General features: G+C 47.5%; 1 protein-coding gene across 2 annotated transcripts in view; it reads right to left on the reverse strand.

Annotated features, from left to right (window-relative positions):
- ADGRB1 (adhesion G protein-coupled receptor B1) overlaps positions 1-21,804 on the reverse strand; it is a 283,833-nt gene that overhangs the window by 92,945 nt on the left and 169,084 nt on the right. The window lies entirely within an intron of this gene.

Here is a 21,804-nt window from a genome sequence, read left to right on the forward strand (position 1 = left end):
AAATGGGGTATATGTTTGAGACTTAAATAATGTAAACGATCTCCAGAGGCTTCTTCCAACCTCAATGATTCTCTGGGTTCTCTGATACTTCTTGCTTCACATGGGCCATTCCCCTCTTGCTAACGAGGCAGGTCATGCAAGTGCTTGGCACGGGTCCAGCTGGCAGATTGATTATTAATTTGGAGAAAGAACCAGAGATGAAGTCAAAGTTAATCCTTTTTGTGGGATTCCCAAAAGCAATTTTCATTTCCAGCCAAAGGCTGCCCCAGAGCGCCTTTCAAACACTTTGGCTCTGCACAATAGCTCGGGACAAAAAAACGTACAATCATTTTGCTGCGGCAAGTGTGTCAGAGTCACCGTTTCTGCAGGACCTCAGGGTTGGATTAAAAAGTGGATGGTTCCCAGGAAAAATGGACATGAAAAGGTTTGCAACTTTTTTTTGGGGGGAAAAAAAAAAAAAGGCTGATTAAAAATAAATTAAAATCTTTGATTGCCTGCTAAAACACTCACAAAGGATCTCATGCCAGATAGGTAAAACACTGAAATAAATTAAACATTAAGCTAAATATGGGCTAAAATCAATCTTTAACACTCTAGCTACTTGGGAAGCTTTGGATGCTGTCAGTGCCAAGGCAGTAATCATGCTTTGGTTAGTTTAGACCTTCCTAAGAACTGAATAAAAGCTGCAAAACTGTTTCACAGGGGTCACCCTATTTTTCAAGAGATAATTCTGCCTTTCTGTGTACAATCCACTGATTCAAAGCCAGGCCGAGCTCTCAGTTATTTTACTGAAAATCCTGCGAGATATTTCACACATCCAGCAAGTCAGCCTAGGCTTACTGGAGAAAAAACCCTATCGTCCTAGAAAAATCATGCATTTATGCGTCTCTGAATTTGAAGTGCAGCACCAGTTTGGTGACATCCATGTAACCCAATCTGAAAACTGAAGCTTCGATGTCATAACTGATTGTCTAGCACATTCCCTACACTCGTTTCAAAGAAATCAAGTGTATTTAACCTCATTTAGCTTGCAGCCTGGAAAGCCAACCATGTCCTGGGCTGCATCCAAAGCAGCATGACCAGAAGGTCAAGGGAGGGGATTGTCCCCCTCTACTCTGCTCTGCTGAGACCCCCCTACAGTACTGCGTCCAGCTCTGAGGTCCCCAGGACAAGAAGGACATGGAGCTGTTGGAGCGAGGCCAGAGGAGGCCACGGAGATGATGCAAGGGCTGGAGCACCTCTGCTATGGAGACAGGCTGAGAGAGTTGGGGTTGTTCAGCCTGGAGAAGAGAAGGCTCTGGGGACACTTTACTGTGGCCTTTTAACACTTAAACTCTGCTCCTCAGAAAGATGGGGACAGACCTTTTAGCGAGGCCTGTAGCGATAGGACAAGGGGTAATGGTTTTAAACTAAAAGAAGGTAGATTCAAACTAGATATAAGGAAAAAATAGTTCATGATGAGGGTGGTGAAACACTGGACCAGGTTGCCCAGAGAGATTGTAGATGCTCCATGCCTGGAAACATTCAAGGTCAGGTTGGACGGGGCTCTGAGCAACTGATCTAGTTGAAGATGTCCCTGCTCATTGCAGGGGGGTTGGAACTAGATGATCTTTAAGGTCCCTTCCAACCCAAACCATTCCATGATTCTGTGATAAGGAAACTGAGGCACGCAAAGGAGATACAGTCATTTAGGAGGGCATTAATAGACTCTGGTCTTTGGAATAAGAAGTCACTTCTGAAACTACTGAGCAACATTGCCTTCCAGTCAATGCATACATCCATACATCCTTTGGTTGTGCTCCCTCGTTTCTTCTCAGAAAAAAAACACACAAGTCTCTGGAGCCACTCTAAAACTTTACGTTCAACTGTTGAGATCGCTCTGCTTCCTTACGAGTTTTGTTTGGCACTGATGCCCTTTTTCTCACCTCTACCCTGACAGCATAGACCTGGCACTGAACAAAACAATTTTTTGCTGGTAGGAAAGAATCAATAATCAGATTAGCAACTATTATTAAATTAGCTCTTTAGAAAAAACAATGAAAATGGAAAAAAAGGAAAAAAAAAAGCCTACTATTGATCCAGTTGCTTGGTGCAAGGAAAATTAAATCAGAGTAGATTTTTTTTTTTTTTTCCAAGGCCCCTAATTGCAGGTGTTTTCAGCTGATTTACTTCAGAACTGACACAAGCAAAATTAAGACAATGGTGGTTTAAGAAAACATTCATGACCTATGGGAAATGAGGGATATTTTGGATTTTTTTCAGGCCCTTTTGGTTTTGTTTTTTTTGAGGCAGGGAGGGAGGGACAGGAAGAGAAACTTATAAGGAGGTTAAAAGCAAGGCCTTTTCCCAGCTGTGAATTCATAATCGTGGCTAACTGAATTGGAGCATTTTGCAGGGAACAAGGTTACTTACTATCTGCAAATTATCCCCAGAAAAAAAAAATCAAACAGCCCATATGCAGCATCCAATCTGAAGCCTTAATTAACATAAACAATGTTAAAGCCCAAAAAGAAATACATATTACCATTGAAACAAAGCATATGGCTGGCTAAATATCCGTAAGATTATCTGGAGATAATCTTTTCAGACACCATAAATACAGCTGACGCTGAACTGTAATGACTCTCATCAGAAGGCTGTGCTATCCCACCGGAGAGGAAGCTCAGCACTTCCCAACATCGTCAGCCTCCTGGGCTTTAGGCTACCGTTTAAAATCCAGAGCATGTGGTTGATAATTAATAAGCACTCTCGCCCTTTCCATCCCTGCTCCACAGCTCCAGGAGAAGGCCTGAAATACAGACATAGTCCCTTGCAGATGAAGTTTGCACCATGCCTTGTTCTCCAAAGACCTGCCTCAGTGCACAAAGAAGGGTGGGATGGGAGAGGACAACTCGGCCACTGGGTCTGTACCCTGCGATTGCAATTTTCTTGCACTTCCCGACCAAACTTCCTTTGTAAAAGCAACCACAGGACAGATGTTTCATTGGGATGGACCCCCAGAAGGACCACTCTGCTGCAGGTGTCCTACCCAGTAAGCCACTGAACAATCCTCAACACGTGCCATGAGTTCAAAGCTTTGATACAAAAGACTCGATACCATGGACTATATAGAGAAGAACTGGAGAAACCAAAGACACTGTTGGGTGTTCTTGGCCTTTAAAATGGAAACAAATGTGAAAATCACTGTGAGGTGTCACAATATTCATGTTGCAGAGGAAATCAGTTCAATAGCTCCTGCTCACCGAACCTGGGGAAATATTCCTTCTTTACCCCAGTTCTAGTGGTTGCTTAATAAATAACAGATCTGATCTCTTCCACAGTATCACAGCTGAACTTACACACGACATCAGGAATTTGGCTTGAAGTATCATGAGGGTTTCTTTTCTTTTTTTTTTTTTTTAATAGCATATTTGAAGTCTCTTTGTCTTGTGGATTTTATCCTTTAAAAGGATGACATTTTCAAGCTCCTCTACAGAACCCCGTGAAACAGAAACAGAAAAGCCTACAGCTCCGTATAAGCCCATGACTTCATGGCTTTAAGAAAAAAGAAAAATCATTCTCAGATTTAGCTACACTGCAAGCACTGCTATCACCAGGTCAGCTCACCTGTCAGCGACTGCAGAAGATGACCTTGGACTACTTTCCACAGTAAACCAATGTTTTATCCCTCCAAGACTTTAGCCTCTGCTCTTAAACTCGCTATTGCTATCCAGGGCTAAAAGCATCGTTACGGCATTTCTGGAATCCCTCCGATGCAAGAAGCCCAGGCCATACCTCCTGATCTTATCTTTGGGCAAAGTTGCCCCATTGGAGTTTTTCTGCTGCGCTGGAATGTCAGAGCAATAAATAGTTCATTAGATATCAGGGTCGCCTTGGGAAAAAGGTGAAAAGAAGAGCTATTGTGAATGTAACGTAAACAGAGGTTGGGACTTTCTGAAGTTGACTTTCCCGAGTGGAGGGAAGTGTACCACTGGGACAACAGGGGAACGGAATGAGCAGTAAGATGACTGGTCTCATTATCATATAGGGCTCCTTTCCAACAAAGGACAAGGTGAAATCAGTGAGTGATATATCTGTCTCCCTCCCACCCCTACATGACATTCACAGCTGCTTATCCAGGCTTTGCAGGACCGTTCTCTCCAGGGGCAGCTCCTTGGGTGTCCTTGACTAGAGAGCGTGCATGGAAAAGTTTTGGCAGGTCTTGCAAAGCAGGAGCAGGAGCCAGGACTGTGCTGAATGGGCTGTCACCCACTGGTTGTACCACCCTGCACAACCCTCCTGAAACCGCCGGCTTTAGCAAACGTGTAGAAAGAGTGTATGTTCCAGCTGGACACAAAATTGTTCAGCTTACCCTCTCAGCTTTCCTATCAGCTTTGCAGCTGTAATTTCTCAGTTACCATGAAATGCCTGAGACGTTAAAGACTTGTGGCTGGTTATGCAGTCAGTCCTTCTCATGCTAGGCAGACTCAAACTGGATCATGGTCCGAAAGATTGGTACTCTGCTTTTCTCTTTGGAAAATGATGTGGTTCCACACCAGGCATTAATCCGTAGGTGGTCCATGCAATCCTCCTTCTCTGCCTTACACAACAGCCGGCCATCCTACGATCATTTCTGAGAAACTGGGAAAGTTTCCTGGTTACACAGAAAACGATAGCGCACCAAAGTGATAAGCGGCAGCCTTGTCATACGTACTGAAAACATTTCAGGGAAAATCCTCAGAGGAATCGAGCGCATTAGCAGAGTACACTGTTTTCTATGCCTGGACATCATGGTCCCATGCTCAAGTCTCACGGGAAAGGAGGCTTGGGAAGAAGAATGGGGAAACAAGGTAGTAAATGCTTTTGCTGAGCATACCAGATGCCAAAATAAATGTAAGACATTGCAGCCAGCAGTTAACAAGCTGGAAACGCTCCCTTTGGCTAGTCAAGGATCCACAAATGCACTCGCTTTAAAGGCAGGGAGAGCAATACCAACACCTGGTAAGAGATATCTCACATCTTCTTCAGGGTATGGTCAGGCTGCCTCAGACACGGCAGCATCTATGTCCTGTTCACTGTTCAGCACTTCCATCTTCTTAGATGATCTCAACGGAGCCTAAAAGGAGTCAGAGCTCCTCCCAGGACTTCAGCCAGAGCTCATGGGAGCAGAAGGATGGTTAGCTGGCATGGGGAGAAGGCCACTGCCATCATCCCGTGGCTGGTCACACCAAACCCTGGCAATGACAGGGCAGCAGGCTTTCCTCTGCATGTCCAGCTGGGGATTTTGAACATTGCTTTGATGTTTGCGACTGAAAGGAAAGAGGAAGGTGAAAGTGTGTTACAAGCTCAGAACAAAGAACCTGCAAATCCCAGCTCTGGTCTGGATCCCCTGTCACTTGTGCTCTTTTTCTTTCAGCCTTCATCTCTCTGATATGACCCTGGCAATCTTCATGCTCTTCCCAACTTTTCATGGCAAAGTCAGGGACAGAGACACTGACTGCCTCGTGTCTACCTATAGCAGCACTTCACAAAGCAGCAAACACACACCGCTGTTGATGTCCCAGCCCCGTCTCAAAGAGTACAGGAGGCCCCAGGGCCAGGTTGGGAAAAAGGATGGCTCTCTCACCACCAAAACACTAGCTCCAGGGTATGCTGCTTCTCAGAAACCTAAATCAGAAAATTTTAATGGCTGAATGCAGGGCTAGCGGATAAAGAGACAAAGAAAAATAAATCAGGCAGATGACAGAGGGGCTGGGAATAGGAGGAGGTAGCAGACGGTAAAAGAAATTAAATCAAGAACCAAATTAAGGTGCTGCAGGCAAAGATGAAGATGCTGGATTAAAGATTAACCGTAACCAAGAGGGAGATGCAGTCCTTTAAAGGTACAAATTACTTCGATGCACTTAGCAAAACCCCCACAAATCTCCTAAGAGTAAAGTCCTCACAGATGCAACTGGATCACGGTAACAGATATATCTGGACCTGGGAACTCTGGAGAGCTTCACGCTCCAGTGTTTCCAGCTGAGAAGGGGCATTAAAAGCAGAGCAAAGGCAATCACTCTAAAAAATGGAAAGCCATGTGTTGGCTGAGGCAAAGGGGAGGAGGTGCAAGAAATTCTCTGAGAAGGGCTTGGCACCGTACAAACAAATTCTGGGGGTATTTTGAAATTATTCTGAATCCAAGGGAGCTGCTGAGCTCTTTGGGGCTGTCTGTTCACTGAGCATTTCCTAATCTATCTCTTGCCAAATAACTCCAAAGGAACGGTGGGCGAGCTCGAAGTGGAAGCGCACCTTTCACACCTGATTCTTTGCAGCCGAAAGCGAGAGAGCTCAGCAAACATCCCCATCAAAGTGCAAGCAGGTGAAGCAGGTCACCCTTCAGCTCAGCCACTGGGCACAGAAGATACTTGTCCCATCACGGCACATTACGTGTTTGCACCATTTCACATCACCGCTCTGGGATTGCCGGGAGAAAGGTCACTTGTGCTTTGCCACCTCCTTTTAGCACAAGCAACGCACATTTTGCAGTGGAGCATCTAAGACCCATTTTCCGTAAGAGTAAGGAGGGGGTGGAGGAACTGGAGGGGGTCGTGGTATTAACATTTTTAAAACACTGAAATGTTTTTATCATGCCTTTCAAGCATACTAATAAGGTTCTCCAGGGCAGTGCAGACTTGTTAACGACTGTACAGACCGCAATAACAGCAGGTTGCTTCTGGCTGTGTTATCCTGTCTGTTTTGGTCCGACCCTGCTCCTCAGACAGACAGACAGAACTTTGAGCCTTGCTGTTACTGGTACAATTGTCCCAAGATCAGAACCTCAAGAAAACACCAAAATCAAAATCAAGACCCACTTCAAGGCTACAGCTGGACATCAGTGAGCTCTGAATCAGGCCCGAGGAGCGATCAGGAGTTCAGAGAGCCAGATGACAGCAGCAAGAGGCAGGCATGCACACACATGCACGCGGGGATGCTGCTCTGTAGATGAGAAGGTTTAGTCAGTGTGAGTTCAGGTAGTTGCACTTTTTTCTCTGCTGGTGCTTTCCTTTGCTCCTTCCTTTCCCTTTGGCCTCCTTTGCAATCCACAAAATGAGCTTTTCATGGAACCAGAGTAGCCAAGAGAAGCAGAGCTGTCAGCCCCTCGAATGAGTGGAACGCCTCCCTTTTTCCCAGTTCAAATTTTGGAAAGCAGCATCTGCCCATTCCTGAAGGTCATTTGGATCCTGGTTCAGGGATGCTGCATCGCTGCTCGCTGCCTCCTCATCATTATTCTGTGTCTGCAGCCACTGTAGATGTCTTTTCACATTATATGCTAGTTTTTTACAGGTTTGGGGAGGGAGTGGGTAAATAAAATGTAAAGCAAATCACAAAAGCCCACCCTGGTGGGACCAGTGTGATTTCTGACTTATGTGGGTGTATAAAGGAATCTACTAGAGGGTTTGCTTTGGATTTACATTAGCAGAAGAGGAGGAAACCTCTGGGAAATAAAGATGATGCTAATGCAGTGAGGGGGCTGGTGCACTAGTGGCTAAATAAATGCTAATAAATAAATGCTGATGTTTAAGATCGTGCTGCCCCCTCTCCTTGAACAACCTGTTCCCAGCCCTCCTGGGTGCTGATCAGATGGTTTCTCACCCGGGGTCGATGTAAACAGCTCCCTGATGGGCAGGACCCAGATCAATCAGAGAGAGAGGGCGAGATCCCGCACAGGGGCTGCGCTGCTCAGCCGGGAACAGAGCAGCAAGCAGAGAGGCGGCTGGATTCATCGATCCCTTTCAGCCCCGAGCCACGCTGCTGGGAACGGTACCTTGTCACAATTTGACATGCACGACAGCAGCGAGGACGCAGGGATGAAGAAAGCCACTGACAGCAAAGCTCGGGATCGTAGTGAAACTAGAGAGCAGTGGAGCAAACTTCCCTTCTCCAGTTTGCTAAAAGCCTGCCTGGACTGGCAGGAGATTGAAACACAAATCAAGCTCCAGACCTGCAAAGCTGGCAGAGGTTTTCCTGCTGGAAAATTTCCCCGCCATGCAAGCCCAATGGTTTTATGTAGATGGCATGGCTATTGTCGGGTCTGCTCTAATTCCTACCTTGGATCTGGCTGGGAGAAAAGACACGTCTGACCCACAGACATAGCACCCCAGCATTTTGCAAAAAGCAGGGATAAGGAGCAGGTGCTAAGCAGAGCGACACAGATCTGCTTGCGCTTTTCTCAGGAAAGCAGGTCATGGGGGAGGAGGGGGAGTCATTTCCCAGCTCTGCCGCTGAAAATGTATTTAACCAAAGCTACGCTGGTAACCAAACACTCTGCCAGCCCCTGGAACTCGTGCAAAGAGGGACTGCTATCAAAACCTTTTAAACCCACTTTCTGGTAATGAAAATGGCTTTTAGAGATACAGGCTGGTGGAAACCTCTCTCCTCCCAGCAACATTTCTTCATTAAGCTTTCTCCTCCTCCTCCCCATCCTGCCTTCCCTCTGTACATCTAAGCAACACAAAGGACAGAGTGCTCCCCAAGAAACGCAGACAGCGGACTTTATCTCACACCCCCAGCAATACCTCTACCCTCAGCCAACAAACGTGTCCAAATCGGACAGATGTTGCAGCATCTGTGCAAACTTGCACTCAACTGCCTGCTGTATTTTATGTGCTGAAGCTCAGCTGAGCTGCAGTGACAGGCTTTGGAGGGACTCAAAGAGTCTTCACCCGATAGGGAGTTTCTGACTTCCCACTTAGTAGGAAGACGCGGAAATACTCCTCAGCTAATTAAATACCTGCCAATTATAAGGCAGCACAAAGGATAACTGTGCTGGCTAAAGCAATTTATACTGAAAAATGCCTGTGCTGTCCTGTTTGTGGTTTTCAGCATTGGGACTGGCCTTTATTACCGAAATTGCTGATCGCACAGCAGAAGGTGCAGTCCTAGGGGTGAAGCGTCCTTTTTTCCTGACCATCCATCCACCCCAATCTGCCCAACAATAAAATGCACACATGCCAGCGCCAAACACATCTATCATTGCCTTCTTCCCTGGCAGGCTGATTGCAAAAGCCCTGATTCTGCACCTCCTGCGGACCTGTGCAGATTCCTCAGGCTCTGGTTCTGCGCTGCAACGTCCTTGCAGAGTGCGAACCAGCTTCTCCTAGTCAAAAGCACCGACTTGTGAAACAGCCTTCCACAGAGCCTGGAGGGAGCAGGATTGGGTCTACAGCTCCCAAGCTGGGAAACTCACAAGTACTGCTGAGACTAACTGAGATGTCAGGTATTAAGCCGATAACAACAAAATGCACTCAACCCTCCTGATACTGTCTTTCCTAAGGCCCAGGGGAGGCAAGGAACGTGGGAATAAGCCAGCTAGTATCACTAATGCAGATGAAATGCAGAATCACAGCAGGAAGCTTTTATCCTGGAAGCAGGAAGCTTTTAACCTGGTCTAGTGATGGGTGTCCCTGCCCATGGCAGGGGGGTTGGAACTAGATGGGCTTTATGGTCCCTTCTAACCCAAACCATTCGACGATTCTATCTTCTGGCTCAGCAGGGCTGCACGGTGCCAGGGTGTTGTCTCCAAAAGCCAAGCTGGCACCTGGAGCCAGGAGTTTCAGTGGGAAGAGATCAGCCTGGGCTTGCAGAGGTGAATAAGGGGGGTTCCTGCTGCTGCAGGAATGTTCCCCTCTCCCACCCTATCTGGGAAGGTGGGGAGAGAGGAACGTCCAGAGGAGAGAAGCAAATGAGCATCAGCAATAGGAGTTGTTCAGCTTTACTCAGCAGAGATTTTGCAGAGAAGGAAGTTTCTGGGGCCATCAGGGAAAGAGAACTAGTTGGGGAGAGAGGATCTGGAGATCAAAGGGGGTCCGAGTGTGTGCACGTGTGTGTAGAGGGGATGAAGTCATCAGGATTTTTAGTTCGACACTCAGGGGTCCTGAAGGAAAAAAAGGATTGGAAACCACAACGCTGAGGTGTGTGCTGGTACAGGCTTGCCGCATTCTCCCCAGCCCAACCAAATGGCCCAGCCAGCATTGCTGGCTTGTGAATCAAGGTCTTCCACACACAGTGAACAACGAGTAGGCAGCCAGGATAGGACGAAAGTGATGAAGCTGCTGGTCTCAGCCTTCAGCTGCCCAAGGGTAATAGAAACGAGCAGGAAACATACAGTGGATGTGACAACTCCCGCTTCATCCTCCTGTTTGATCTTTCTTTCTTTGCTGAGATGACAAACGATGTCAGAGTGAAGGAGTACTGCTCACAAGCTGGGGGCTCCCTGGCCACCTCTTCTGATAGCTTTCCTGGGAGGGGAGGCCAGGAGAACAAAAGTGCTCCTTGCAAGCCCTGTGTTCAGGGGACCCGAGACCAGGTCCCCACGTGGCCCCGTCTTCACAGCAGCAGCAATGTCCTGAGAGTTACTGTCAGTTTTGCTGCATTTTGAAGCCATCTTAACCGTGAAAGCCTCAAAAGCAAAGTGACACTTGTCATTTGACCTACAGTGCTCTCTCCTGCCTTTTTCGTTCACCAAAACTCTCCTAAAACATTAATCTGGGTAAAGGCAAATGTTAAAGAAACTTCAGAACTGTAAGTGACCTAGAAAAGGAGTTTTTTGTTCAGCTCTAGTTGCAAGAGCAGCGCATTGAAGGCTGTGAAATACTTGGGCACGACAGTAATAGGAGTCATGTAAGTCCTGTTTCACAGACTGCGGCAACAGCTCTTTACTGCTGCTGAAGATGTAACAGGCAGGACAATCTCAGCCGCTTTCCAGATCCCAGGAGGAGCCGGCAGAGCTGGCAATTAGCAAAAGCATCTTTTGCACTTGTAAACTGAATGAATCGGGTGGAAATGAACTGGGAAGCAGGGAAATGCCCAACACTGCGATGCCATTTCTAACAATACTTCTGAGACGCTGATGCCCAAGCGGAGAGAAACGCAGCAGCTTCAAAAAAGGGGGGTGGAGAGGGAGAAGGATTTCTTTTTATATCTAGGTGGAAAAAAAAAAAATCAAAACAACTATTGTCCCACAAACATAATACTCTTGAGGACACTGCGAGAGGATAAACCTCTCCATCATCTCTGCACTGTTCCTCAGGTGGGCACGGGGGTCTCCTGTGCATCTGCTCCATCGTGCTGAGCCAATGCCAGTTCTGAGCTGCAGGTTGTTTCTTCCCCTGCCCTGTTACAGGAGTCTCAGCCAAAACATCTTCAATCTCCCCCCCCATCACCCTAAGTTGTTTCTTTTGGGGATGGACAGCAGATTCTCTGCTGAGACTAATCAGTGCAAGTTTAATGACTGCAAAGATGCTAGGGCTGCAATACAGCCGCAGCCGTGTGTGCGCTACACCACTGCACTCACGCTGGCTCCCCATGTGCTGGCATGTGTAAATTACACCTTAGGCATCAAAATTCCCTTCCTTCCAGGTAACTTTGCAGCTGAAGGATGATTTTCCCAGCCAGGACCCAGATCTTGCAGTAATATTAGACACAGGCAGCTCCCTCCACTCTCCTTGCGTTGCCACGTGTGCAGCGGCTCCGGAGACACTTTTTCTTGAAGCTGCCTGGATTTTAGGTATTTGTGTTGCAGTGCTCTGCTTCGCTCATCACTACCAGTAACTAAACAGGCACATGCTGTTAAATGTCAGCAAACTCTCCAGCATGGTTTTGACCGATGCGTGGGACACACGGACTGGAAAGGGTCTGCCTGAACACAACAAACTTCCCGAGAGCAGTGATGCATCACTGCAGCTTTCTTTTGGGCCCATATGGAAGATCAAAGACAAAGATACCCCAGCTGACAGCCAAAGGACATGCAAACAGCCCTTTGCAACACTCGTGCCCCAGCCTCAGATTAAGGTTGAAACCGGAAAAAAAATCACATGCGTATTGATAATCCATGGTCCAAACCCTGTGGAGTGCCCTTGAAGCGGTCAGGAGTCTTGCTGAGGTCTGAAGGATGCTCAGCATTCCTTAAGATTTGACATATGAGCTAAAATCACCATTAAATAAATAATACGTGCAGCTAAAAAAAGACCAGCATTCTCCTGAATCCTGGCCTCCTCTGGGCTCCTGTTCTCCAAACACAGGACGTAGCTAACTTTTATTCAGAGCCGCCAGCACAGCCGTAAGAAAGGATGGGAGATCTGAGCTGTGGCTCAGCTCTGCTCCTCCTTGGTGACAGTGGATAAATCACTCCCTTGGTTTCTCCTTCCCCACCTGCAAATGACAGCAGTTGAGTTTTTGAGGACAGCCCATAACTCATCAATGCAACTATGACCCTTTCCATTTTGTCCCCTTGGCTAGCTGGTGCTAGCTTGGACACATTACCAAAAGCTGAGGGGAACTGATGTGCTTCCACCCACTTTGCTGCCTGCACTTCCATCCATACCAGAACGACTGTCCTCAAACCTGCAGAATTCACCCCGGGAAGATCTAGGCTGTTGCTGGGTCAGGCTTAGGGCCACCCTGCAAGGCACCAGGCTGTGGCAGAGGGTGAATTTGTTCCCTGGCTCTCCATCAGGGACAGGCAGCAACTCCCCTGCCTGACTTACCATCCCACCAACAATGCACATGTACATTAAACGACCTTCAGAGGCAGCTCTGGCCTAAAGCAGAGGGCAGCTCTGGGAGATTAATTTGCATCTTCCAAAGGGTCATTGCTGTAATTGAATCAAAGTATTTGCAAAGCCCTGAAAGTGTCTTGACAAGTCTGAAAATCATTATATGCCATGTAATGGGGCTTTCTGACCTGGCCGTGTCAGTTACCTTTCTTTCTGCAGTTCCTGACTGAGGGTTAAAGTGCATCCCAATAAATCCGATGGTCAGGGCAAAGAGGATCTGTCCTCTCTGGGAGCAGAGTTTTGCCCATCGCCTTCCAGGAGGGCTCAGCGCTGCCTGCCCCACGGGTCCACTCACCTCTGCTCTTCCTGCTCGGGCAGCAGGTCAGCTGCAAGACATTGATTCTCCCTGAGCTGGGAGAAGCTGCCGTGCCCCACATCGAGCCGGCTGTCGGAGCGGGATGGATGCTGCACGCGTTTGCTAATTTGCTCTGCCATGCGGCTGAGAGGCCACTGCTAGCTCAGGCAGCCGGTGGGATGCACGGGCTGCTGTTGCGTGCTCCGTCTTGCAGCAATTGCCCTGAGCCTCCCTGGTCCCATTCCGCTTCGTGAAGACTAAAATTCATGTTGCGGTACTCGACGCTGCTCACACGACCGAGGCGTGATGGGCAAAGCTGACACGATGTGAGCGCGTCTTACATGGATGACCAGTTCAATCATAAAGCTGATGTTTAGATAATCAGTTCTCAGTAATAAATAATAATACTTATTTTTGCTACTTACTATCACTTAACGGAGCTCCTTGCTCCTAAATTTCATGACATTTAGAAGAGCTGTCTGATGTTATTAGCACAGTAGACTCAGGGAAAACTGAGGCACAAAGCTTACACTGATTTGCCCAGACACACAGAAAGTTCATCATTAGATGAAGGCTGTATCCCAGGCACTGTGTCCTCTTTTCGCTGCTATGTTTTAGCGGAACATTTCATCTCCTAGCACGGTGCACAAGCAGTCAGGTGAAAATGAAAACAAGTCTTTTTGTCCTCTTTAAAAATAGGGGCAAACTTTCCCCATCCTTATTCACCGTGTGCCAGATCTCAGCACTTCCCCCCCCACATCCATCAGTCCTACCCACCCTTGAGCAATGACATGGACTTCCCGTGGGCTCCCAGCATGAAGAGCTCTACAAGGTATCTGGAACTGGAAGGGGCAATATTGCACCCCCCAGTCAGGATCTCCACTGTGGGGCAATCCATTTCCTGGGCTATGGAATACGCGCTAGTGGCTTTTTGTGGCTAATTCATAAAGCAGACAAGAGATCCACTAAGAATACTAACTCAGGAGGGTTTTCTTTAGCCCGATCAGTAAAGATAAAGAACAAATTCTCACATGGTTTTCAAGGGATTTTAAGAAATACCGAGACTCCCAAATTTTAGCAATCTAAAATTATTGTGATTATGATGCGTACTGTTGTGTTTCTGGCTTGCCTGCCGGTGCAGTTCATGGATTAATTAAAATATGAGGTATTTTAAGAAGTTCATCTGAACTTGCCTCAGTCTTGCAAGGAAGTTAAGCAAAGAAGTCTGATGGGGAAACAACTTCTTATGTTCTTGACAGAGACACAGAGGACATAACTTGCTTGAGCCTCTACCTAGTGCTGGTGGTCTGTGCTTTGGACAACCCCAGCCCCGAGATACTTGTGGTCACGACACACCTTCCTCACATCATGCACAGGCTGCTCTTCAGCCTTCGGCTTACAGCGAAGTCAAATAATGTTCCAGAGGATACAGACCTGTTATCCTCAGGATGGTGCTAGGATCTGCAGGTTTAGCAACAGAACCATTTGGGAAGTCCTGCTCTGGATCCAGACGGGCTTTCTTGTGTCCATAAATGGAGAATAGAAGCAATCCAGCAAAGATGTGCATGGAGGTACAGTGACTCTGCTCTGAATTTTACACTCAGATGATGCTGAGCATCCCAATAGCGCAGACGTTTGTCTCTTCTCCATGCACCTGAGCCTGCCTTGAAGTTGCTTCAAAGCTGCACCCTGTTGACTATTGAGTCACTGGAGTTAGGGCACACCAAGGATGGGCTGCAGGTTTCCCCCAGCCTCTTTTTTTCCCCACACTTAAAGGCCTGGAGCTGTGAATCAGAGCTCTCCACCAGCACATACAGATGCCTGTACTGTGTAACTTCATTCTCAAAACATACAAGGTACCACACAGACAAGCACCAAGTGAAATGCAGCAGAAATGCACCAGGGAGCGGACCTGGAGTCCCTTCATGCAAGCTGGGAAGTCAAGTTGGACTTCCACCACGTGCCACTGAAATCCCTCCGCAGCCCGGCACTTCTATGGCAGATGGCCACAGAAGGGAGGAGGGCACGTGGCTGCCAAACTTATCCCCTTCCCCCAAAGGGAGCACGAGCAAAGGGCATCGTGGCTTCAGAGCAAACAGCTGTAAATAAAGAGAGCAGGCAGGGATGCAGGCAAAATATGCAACCCCAGTCTGGCGTGCACAGCAAGCCGTACAGAGGTTTGTGTGTGCACATCCCCTGGCACACGCGGAGACACACACCCACACACACTCTATAGCTCCTGCATACGTTTAAACATATATTGTACACATGTAGCTGCATGCGTGCACTTTTACCTGGAGATGAATTGTACAAATGAAGGATGGCTTGTGTTAACAGCCTCATCTGGGTGCTTGTATGCATTTGTACACTTGCACACGTACTTCTGTGTTGTCCGCACACAAACGCATATATACAAATACTGCCTTGTACTTGCAGATACCTGCATACCTCGTATGTGCTTACATTCACACTGACACTCCAACACCCTGCAGCCCTGATTGTGCACAGAAACACACTCGCATGTGTCTGTACTCACACTCAGGCACCAGCACTCACTTGTTCCAACACATTCACCCTTTTATATCCTTGCACATATTTTGCACATGTGCCTTTATATGAATACATAGCACGCACACGTGTGGATGTACAAGCCGTCCTGAACCCCATGGTGCTCTGGCTCACAGCTCACACTCAGCACTGAGTTGAGGTTGGGAATCACCCCACCGAGCCCCAATGGTTCCCAATGGGAGCATCCTCCAGTCCTCAGTGTGTGGCTTCTGCCAGTTCTGTAAAGGGAATTAATTTATTCCATCCGTATTCTTGACCCCTTTACTAGGGAAGCAAGAGAAAAGCTGGAGCATTTGATTCAGAGCCTCTGAATCCTCTCTCCTCTCCCCCTTTCCCTTCTGTCGAAAGCCATTAAACCATGCTCTGTTGGCAGGCAGCAGCAGCACTGTATCATGCTGCTCAGCTTATCCTGCATCCTGTGCTGTGAAAGGCGCTGGAGAATAAGCCAGCTCCTGCTTTGCCAGTCCCACAGACAATACCGACTGCTGGGCAGCAGCTCAGCAAAGGCCAAAGAAGTGTGACTCCTCTCCTGAATGCGGTCTGCTGCTACCTTGTGCCAGCTGCTTTGGACTAACAGGGGAACTGGACCACCTCTTTCCTACAACATCTGGAAGTCCAGGTGACAAGGTGTTTCCAGGAAAGGGTGGCCTCGGGGTAAGGCAGATGCCTGGGAAAATAGTTCCCTGGAAGTAGTTCTGCTTGGTGCTTCCAGCAGCCTGAGAGTCCAGGTTAAGCAGGGAAGTTAAATCCTCGGGCTCTAGAGGTGTGGCTGGGTTTCACTGCATTAGTCCTGTTTCGTCTGCTCTCATCCAGGGCTAAAAAGGGGCTCCTGGGGCCATAATTCAATCTGCTTGGTTGCACACTGCAAGTGCAGTCAGACAGGCTGAATTAGGGGGTACTTTTAACTGGGTTTAACACAGGGGAACTAATGGGAATATTCAGATTAACCTCCCTGCATGTCCCCGTGTAGACAGGCTTTGCAAGCACAGTGCTGCCTTTTTTCACTGATATCCCCTCAATACCTCCACAGGAGGACTTGGGAAAGGCCGCGTTTGCAGCTGGAGCTAAAACTGAAGATGTTACTTAAGGGCAGCGGAGCTGGACCAGGGGTACTGGCAAACCCCAGCACAGACACCCTGCATGGGATCACATGAAGGGCACGTCACTTGCAATGTTGTTCCTCCACAGCTGGCTGGAGTGTTGCAGTAGAAAATATACAGTATGTCATGCATAGGTCCAAGAAGGATAGAAGTGCACTGACTTCTCATAGGGCACTGGGGCCGTAACAGATTTCCCTCTCTATCTGTACCTGAGGGGACTCATCCATCTCTGTCAGCACAGGCAAGCTGTGTTACTGCTTGATCTACAGCTCTGGCAGGGACATTGATGCACTAGGTGATGGACAGAAGGAAAGGGAAGCTGTTTCTAGACTTTAGAAAACTTTTCTCCAAAAGACAGGCACTGATGTGATGAGCAAAAAGTATCCATGAGATGCTATAGATATGACCCCTCCTCTGTGATACTTTTCTGGTGGTGACTGCTAGAAGAAATAGACTTATTGTACACGCCCTCTAAAGGAAACCAGTGAGTAACCACCAAGACTGAGATTGCATTAAAGTCTCAGAAGGCACAAAAAAGAAAACTCCTTGCCTTTCTCTTTATCCGGTGCACCAGAGGCTTTCAAAAAGTAGGGTGAAGCCCATGGACACTACACAGTGTCCTGCTCCTTGCGCTGCCTTGCACCATGCATCGGTGCATGACTTTCCTGTAATCATGTAGGACATGCAGTCAGGAGTTTGGACAGTTTGGGACTCCATAGACTGGACACTGGACATCCCACCCTGAAAACAGGAATTTCAGATAAAGCAGGTGCACTGCAAGACTCATGGGATGGCTGGACCATAAACATCCCAAGGAGCCCAATTACCCTACAGAAAAATTATGGTGCCTGAGAGACAATACCTCCTTGTAGGATGTTTTTGGGGCTCCTCTCAGTTGTTCTAGAGAAAACAAACAAACAAAAACACCCCCACAAACTTACTATGACACTGCAGACTTCTCCCTGTGGATTGCAATTCTGTGTGATCACCTTCAGTTCTGCCAGCCCTCGGTCCACACAGCTCTATCAACCATCCCCTTGAAGGACCAGTATACACCCTACACCTCCGGCAGTTCCTGTCTGAAAAGAGCCCACGAGCAGGACTGTCCTCAGCATCTGAGAATTATATTTTAGGATCCTATAAGTTTCCAAACGGGGACAGATTGATAGTCTACTTTGTTTGGCAGCATCATAAAACATTGCTCCGTACAGTTGCAAACCCTCAGGGGAGATTTCTGCCTGACCTCAGCTGAGCATCGGATCCAGCCCAGAGCCAGGAGGATGTGATTTAGCCTTGCCCCGCTAGCTGCTGCACTGTTCATCTTCTTCTTCATGCCTAACCTTGCTGCGCACGGGGCACCTTCCTAAACAGTGAGGTCTGCATTTCCTAAGTTAGATAGGTTAAAGGCTTTAATTACTGACACAGATGATCTTTCCCAAGGGAAGGTAAGAGTGTCCTTGAATCAAAACCACAGACTCCCGAGGCACTTTCTCTTCCAAGAGCAAAAAGCTTTTATGCAAATATTTTTGAAGGTTTGGAAGGCCTCTGAAGATCAGTTATTATAACGCCTAGCTATTATTATGCTCCTCTTGGAGACAGAGAAGCAGATCATACCTGGTGGCTGGAGCCAAGCAGAACCTCTAAGAGCAACCTTGTGGGATGAGCGGTCCCCTGGCAATGCAGACCTGCTGGATCCCACCTTCTGCAGGTACAGGACTGGATTTCACACCTGCATGGCACGATGCTCTCTCGCGCATTAATGAGCCAACATACAAGACCCAGCTGGCTGGCTTGGTTCCTGCTGTCACCAAGGCAGGGCATGCCGGAGGGGAGAACTAGTATTTTCCTGTAGCTGTAGCAGCAGACAGTCAGCTGAATCTCATGGTGTATCTCCAGATGCTTGATGGCTTGTGACTGTTCCTTTTCATCTCACAACAGTCCTCATCATTTGACCTGATCCCATGCTCAAAGAATGCCAAAAACCCAACTTAGGAGGTCTGAGAACACAGACTTATCAGCCCCATGGGGCAGCGGGACTGCTCTGTAACTAACTAGCCCTGCATCTTCTGCTGCAGCTATGAAGCAATGCTACCACCACTAACAACAAACTTTGGCAACTGAATCCCCATTCCCCTTGTCACATGGCATCCCTGTTGTGCACCAGAGCACGGTAGGCGAGAAATACAAATCTGGTGATGCACAAGAACATGAAAGCACATAAGATGATGGCATCCATCAACTCCCTCTGTCCTGTCCCAGCAGGAGAAAGAGGAAGTAGGAGACCAGATCCTGCCTGGGTTTTAACTTCAGCGTGGCTAAGCAGCTAATAATTACTCCAGATGAATACCCTTGGAGGAGAGCCAGAGAATCCCAAATCATTCTCCGATTTCAACTTTCAATTTACCCAGCTAGTGCTAAGCTCATTAATCATACTTGCAGCACCCAACACAACAGAAATTAGTCCCTGATCTTTTCCCCTCTTATTTCATGACATGAGGAGTTGGGGGCAAGGGGAAGAGAAAAGAGATGGAGAGGTGCCACCCACGAATCTTACAGTCACTCAAAGGGGTTGGGATTAATAAATCAAAAATCCATTATTAATATTACAAGCTTAAATATCTATCTAAATGCAAATGAATGAACACTCGGGGGTTCTTCCTCTTTTTTTTTTTTTCATTTTTTTTAAAGTAAGTGCTCTGTTCAACAACTGTCTTGGAGGAAGCACGTGGCCACATGAAAATTGTCTGTTCTAATTGCAGTTTTACAGTTCAACCCTTCACAGCCCATGGATTTTAAGTGGGCTTTAAAGGGCTGCAGCATGTTTTGGATGGGATTGAAAGCTCAGGTGGCTGCAGTTACAGGCAGGAGCTCTCATGTGAGGATTGCTTCTGGTTTTCTGCCTCTGTACCCGTTCAGTCACATCGGCTGCAAGGGGTTAAGTACAGAGGCTGGTTTACTGGAATCAGGTGGAGTTTGGATCCCCAAGATCCACAGCCTCAGATGGATGACTGAACATAGGGAAGGTCCCCCTGGCCAGCCACCCTTGGAGCATGGAGAGCATGCAAAGGGGCAAACTTAAGAGACGGCAGCGTCTGCTGAGCAAGCAACACCATGGCAGGCTGGTTTGGGCTGTAAGGGAATAGGGCAGGGTGAATAACAGACAGGGAATTGAAGCCGTAAAGCCATGAAATTGGTCAGATCTGGGAAATGGGATTTCCTGTGATTCACCCACTTGCACAGCTATCTTATGAAACTGATCAGTAGGAAAATCTCCAATTTAGGGAGAAGGGTGGGAGGAAGAAGATGGGAGCAAAGAGAGGAACCCACAGAAGTGTGGCTGAACCTCCAGGGTTTCCTGGATCAGAATCACCAGCACCAGATCTCTACCACGTACCAGGCAACAAACAGGTCCAAGGCGTAACCTAAAAATCCTTGCTCCAAATAGGAAGCAATTACTCAAAGCTGTGATGCAAAACCCCTGAGAACTCCAGAGTGCTGTTCAAGTTCGAGGTGAGCAGTCAGGCCTGGAGAATAGGGTTTGCATATTTTGCCTTTCGTTAGATTTTCTCAGGAGGCGACAGTGGTAGCAAATCAGCTTTAAAATGTTGCGCAAAACAGCTTGGCAGCTCCTGTTGCCAGAGCTCACCGAATCGGATCTAGCTTTGGAACAGCCCCTAGAAAAATCTGCTGACATCAGCATTTAGGACTTTTCCACCGCTTGAGATTACAAATGTTGGTTGAAAACACTTGCAGACATGCACACACACACCCCAACACGCACAGAAAGCAGAGTCTTAGCGACAACATTTGTGCAACCAATCTGCTGGGGTTTTGGAAACCATCCTTGACAACTGAACCACAGCATCGGTGCCAAGATATTGCCTGCTCAGCTCTTAGCTATAAGCCCATCCTTTGATGCCATGAAGATGCAAGGATTAAAGACTGAAATCATTCCTAACACCCCACACTCCCAGAGAGACAACAGGCAGACGAACAAGCTGCCAAGCCTTGGGAGCAAGTATATGGGGCAGACAGACCTCCCAGGACAAGGTGGAGGTGATGATGCTGAACTGGGCACTGTTTCATCTCCAGATCAGCAATGGCATTCAAGCCTCTCAAGCCACTTTCAGCCCTGGGCAACTCTTTATCTTTCTCATACCGGCATCTTTCAGTGCCAGCTCTGACAGATATGTCCCAACCTGAATGTCATCACTCTCCCTCAGATCCAACCACGTGCAAAACGGATTTTGCTCTTTTCTCACTCAGACTACAGTTAATTAAATCCAGCTCTGAGCATGGCAGGGAAACACCTCCATCCTTCTGGACATAACCCTCTCTCGAGAACCTAGAAAGCCAAGAACGAGACAGTGCAGACCAAAAGGGGCGTTGGTTCCAACTTCTGCCTTTACTTGCCAAAAAATGGATTTGTATACAAGTGCTTTAATCCTGTTCCAGCATGGAGAGGCAATAGATTTAGCAGAGCAGGCCAGTTCCTGTCCAAGCCTCCTCCTGCATCTGCCCACCTATAGACAACCCTCTACTTTGGGCTGACTAGAGGTACTCAGCAATATAATAAAATCCTATTTTAGTAGTTTCATGAAGGTTCACCTGCATCCTGACATGTGAGGTCAGCACAGGGACAGACCTTGCTCCTGCATCCCAACCGTCTTCTAATACTGGAGCAATTTTCACTACAACCCAGAGGGACCGGTTCTGCCCTGGGCTACAACATGGGTGTGATTTCACAAGCAGAGAGTCCCTCCAGGTTCTTCAGCTTTGCTTTGGATCCACTCATACATGCCAAATTAATCACAGACCAACAAAGATGGTAAGCTGGCTGCAAATATGTTGCCCGCCTATGTGTGTGTATGCTACTTAATGGAGCATAAAAGGAGAAGAATAGAATCATTTTTCAGGCACTGCAGGTAATGATAATAAATAATAATAATAAATGCAGGGGTATGTGCCAAACGCATGAGATCTCAAGGAGAGAAACTGACTGTAAGCAGGAAAGAAGTCAGGTTGGTCCTCAAACTGAGATACAAAAGTCAATGAAGTAAAAACATCATTAAATCAAACGCTTTGTATCCTTGTCAAGCTCACTCAGGATTTAAGACCACGCTTTCAAACTGCACTTTTTTTTTCTTTTAAGATACACACTCTCTGACAACTGCTTCTCATATGGGATTTATGGTCCTGACTCACTGTGGTAAGTTGGGATTTCTTTTTTTTCCCTGCTGACCACAATCACATCACTCAACACCTC

The sequence above is a fragment of the Grus americana genome, chromosome 2, assembly GCF_028858705.1.
Source record: "Grus americana isolate bGruAme1 chromosome 2, bGruAme1.mat, whole genome shotgun sequence".
In the NCBI taxonomy this organism is placed as follows: Eukaryota; Metazoa; Chordata; class Aves; order Gruiformes; family Gruidae; genus Grus; species Grus americana.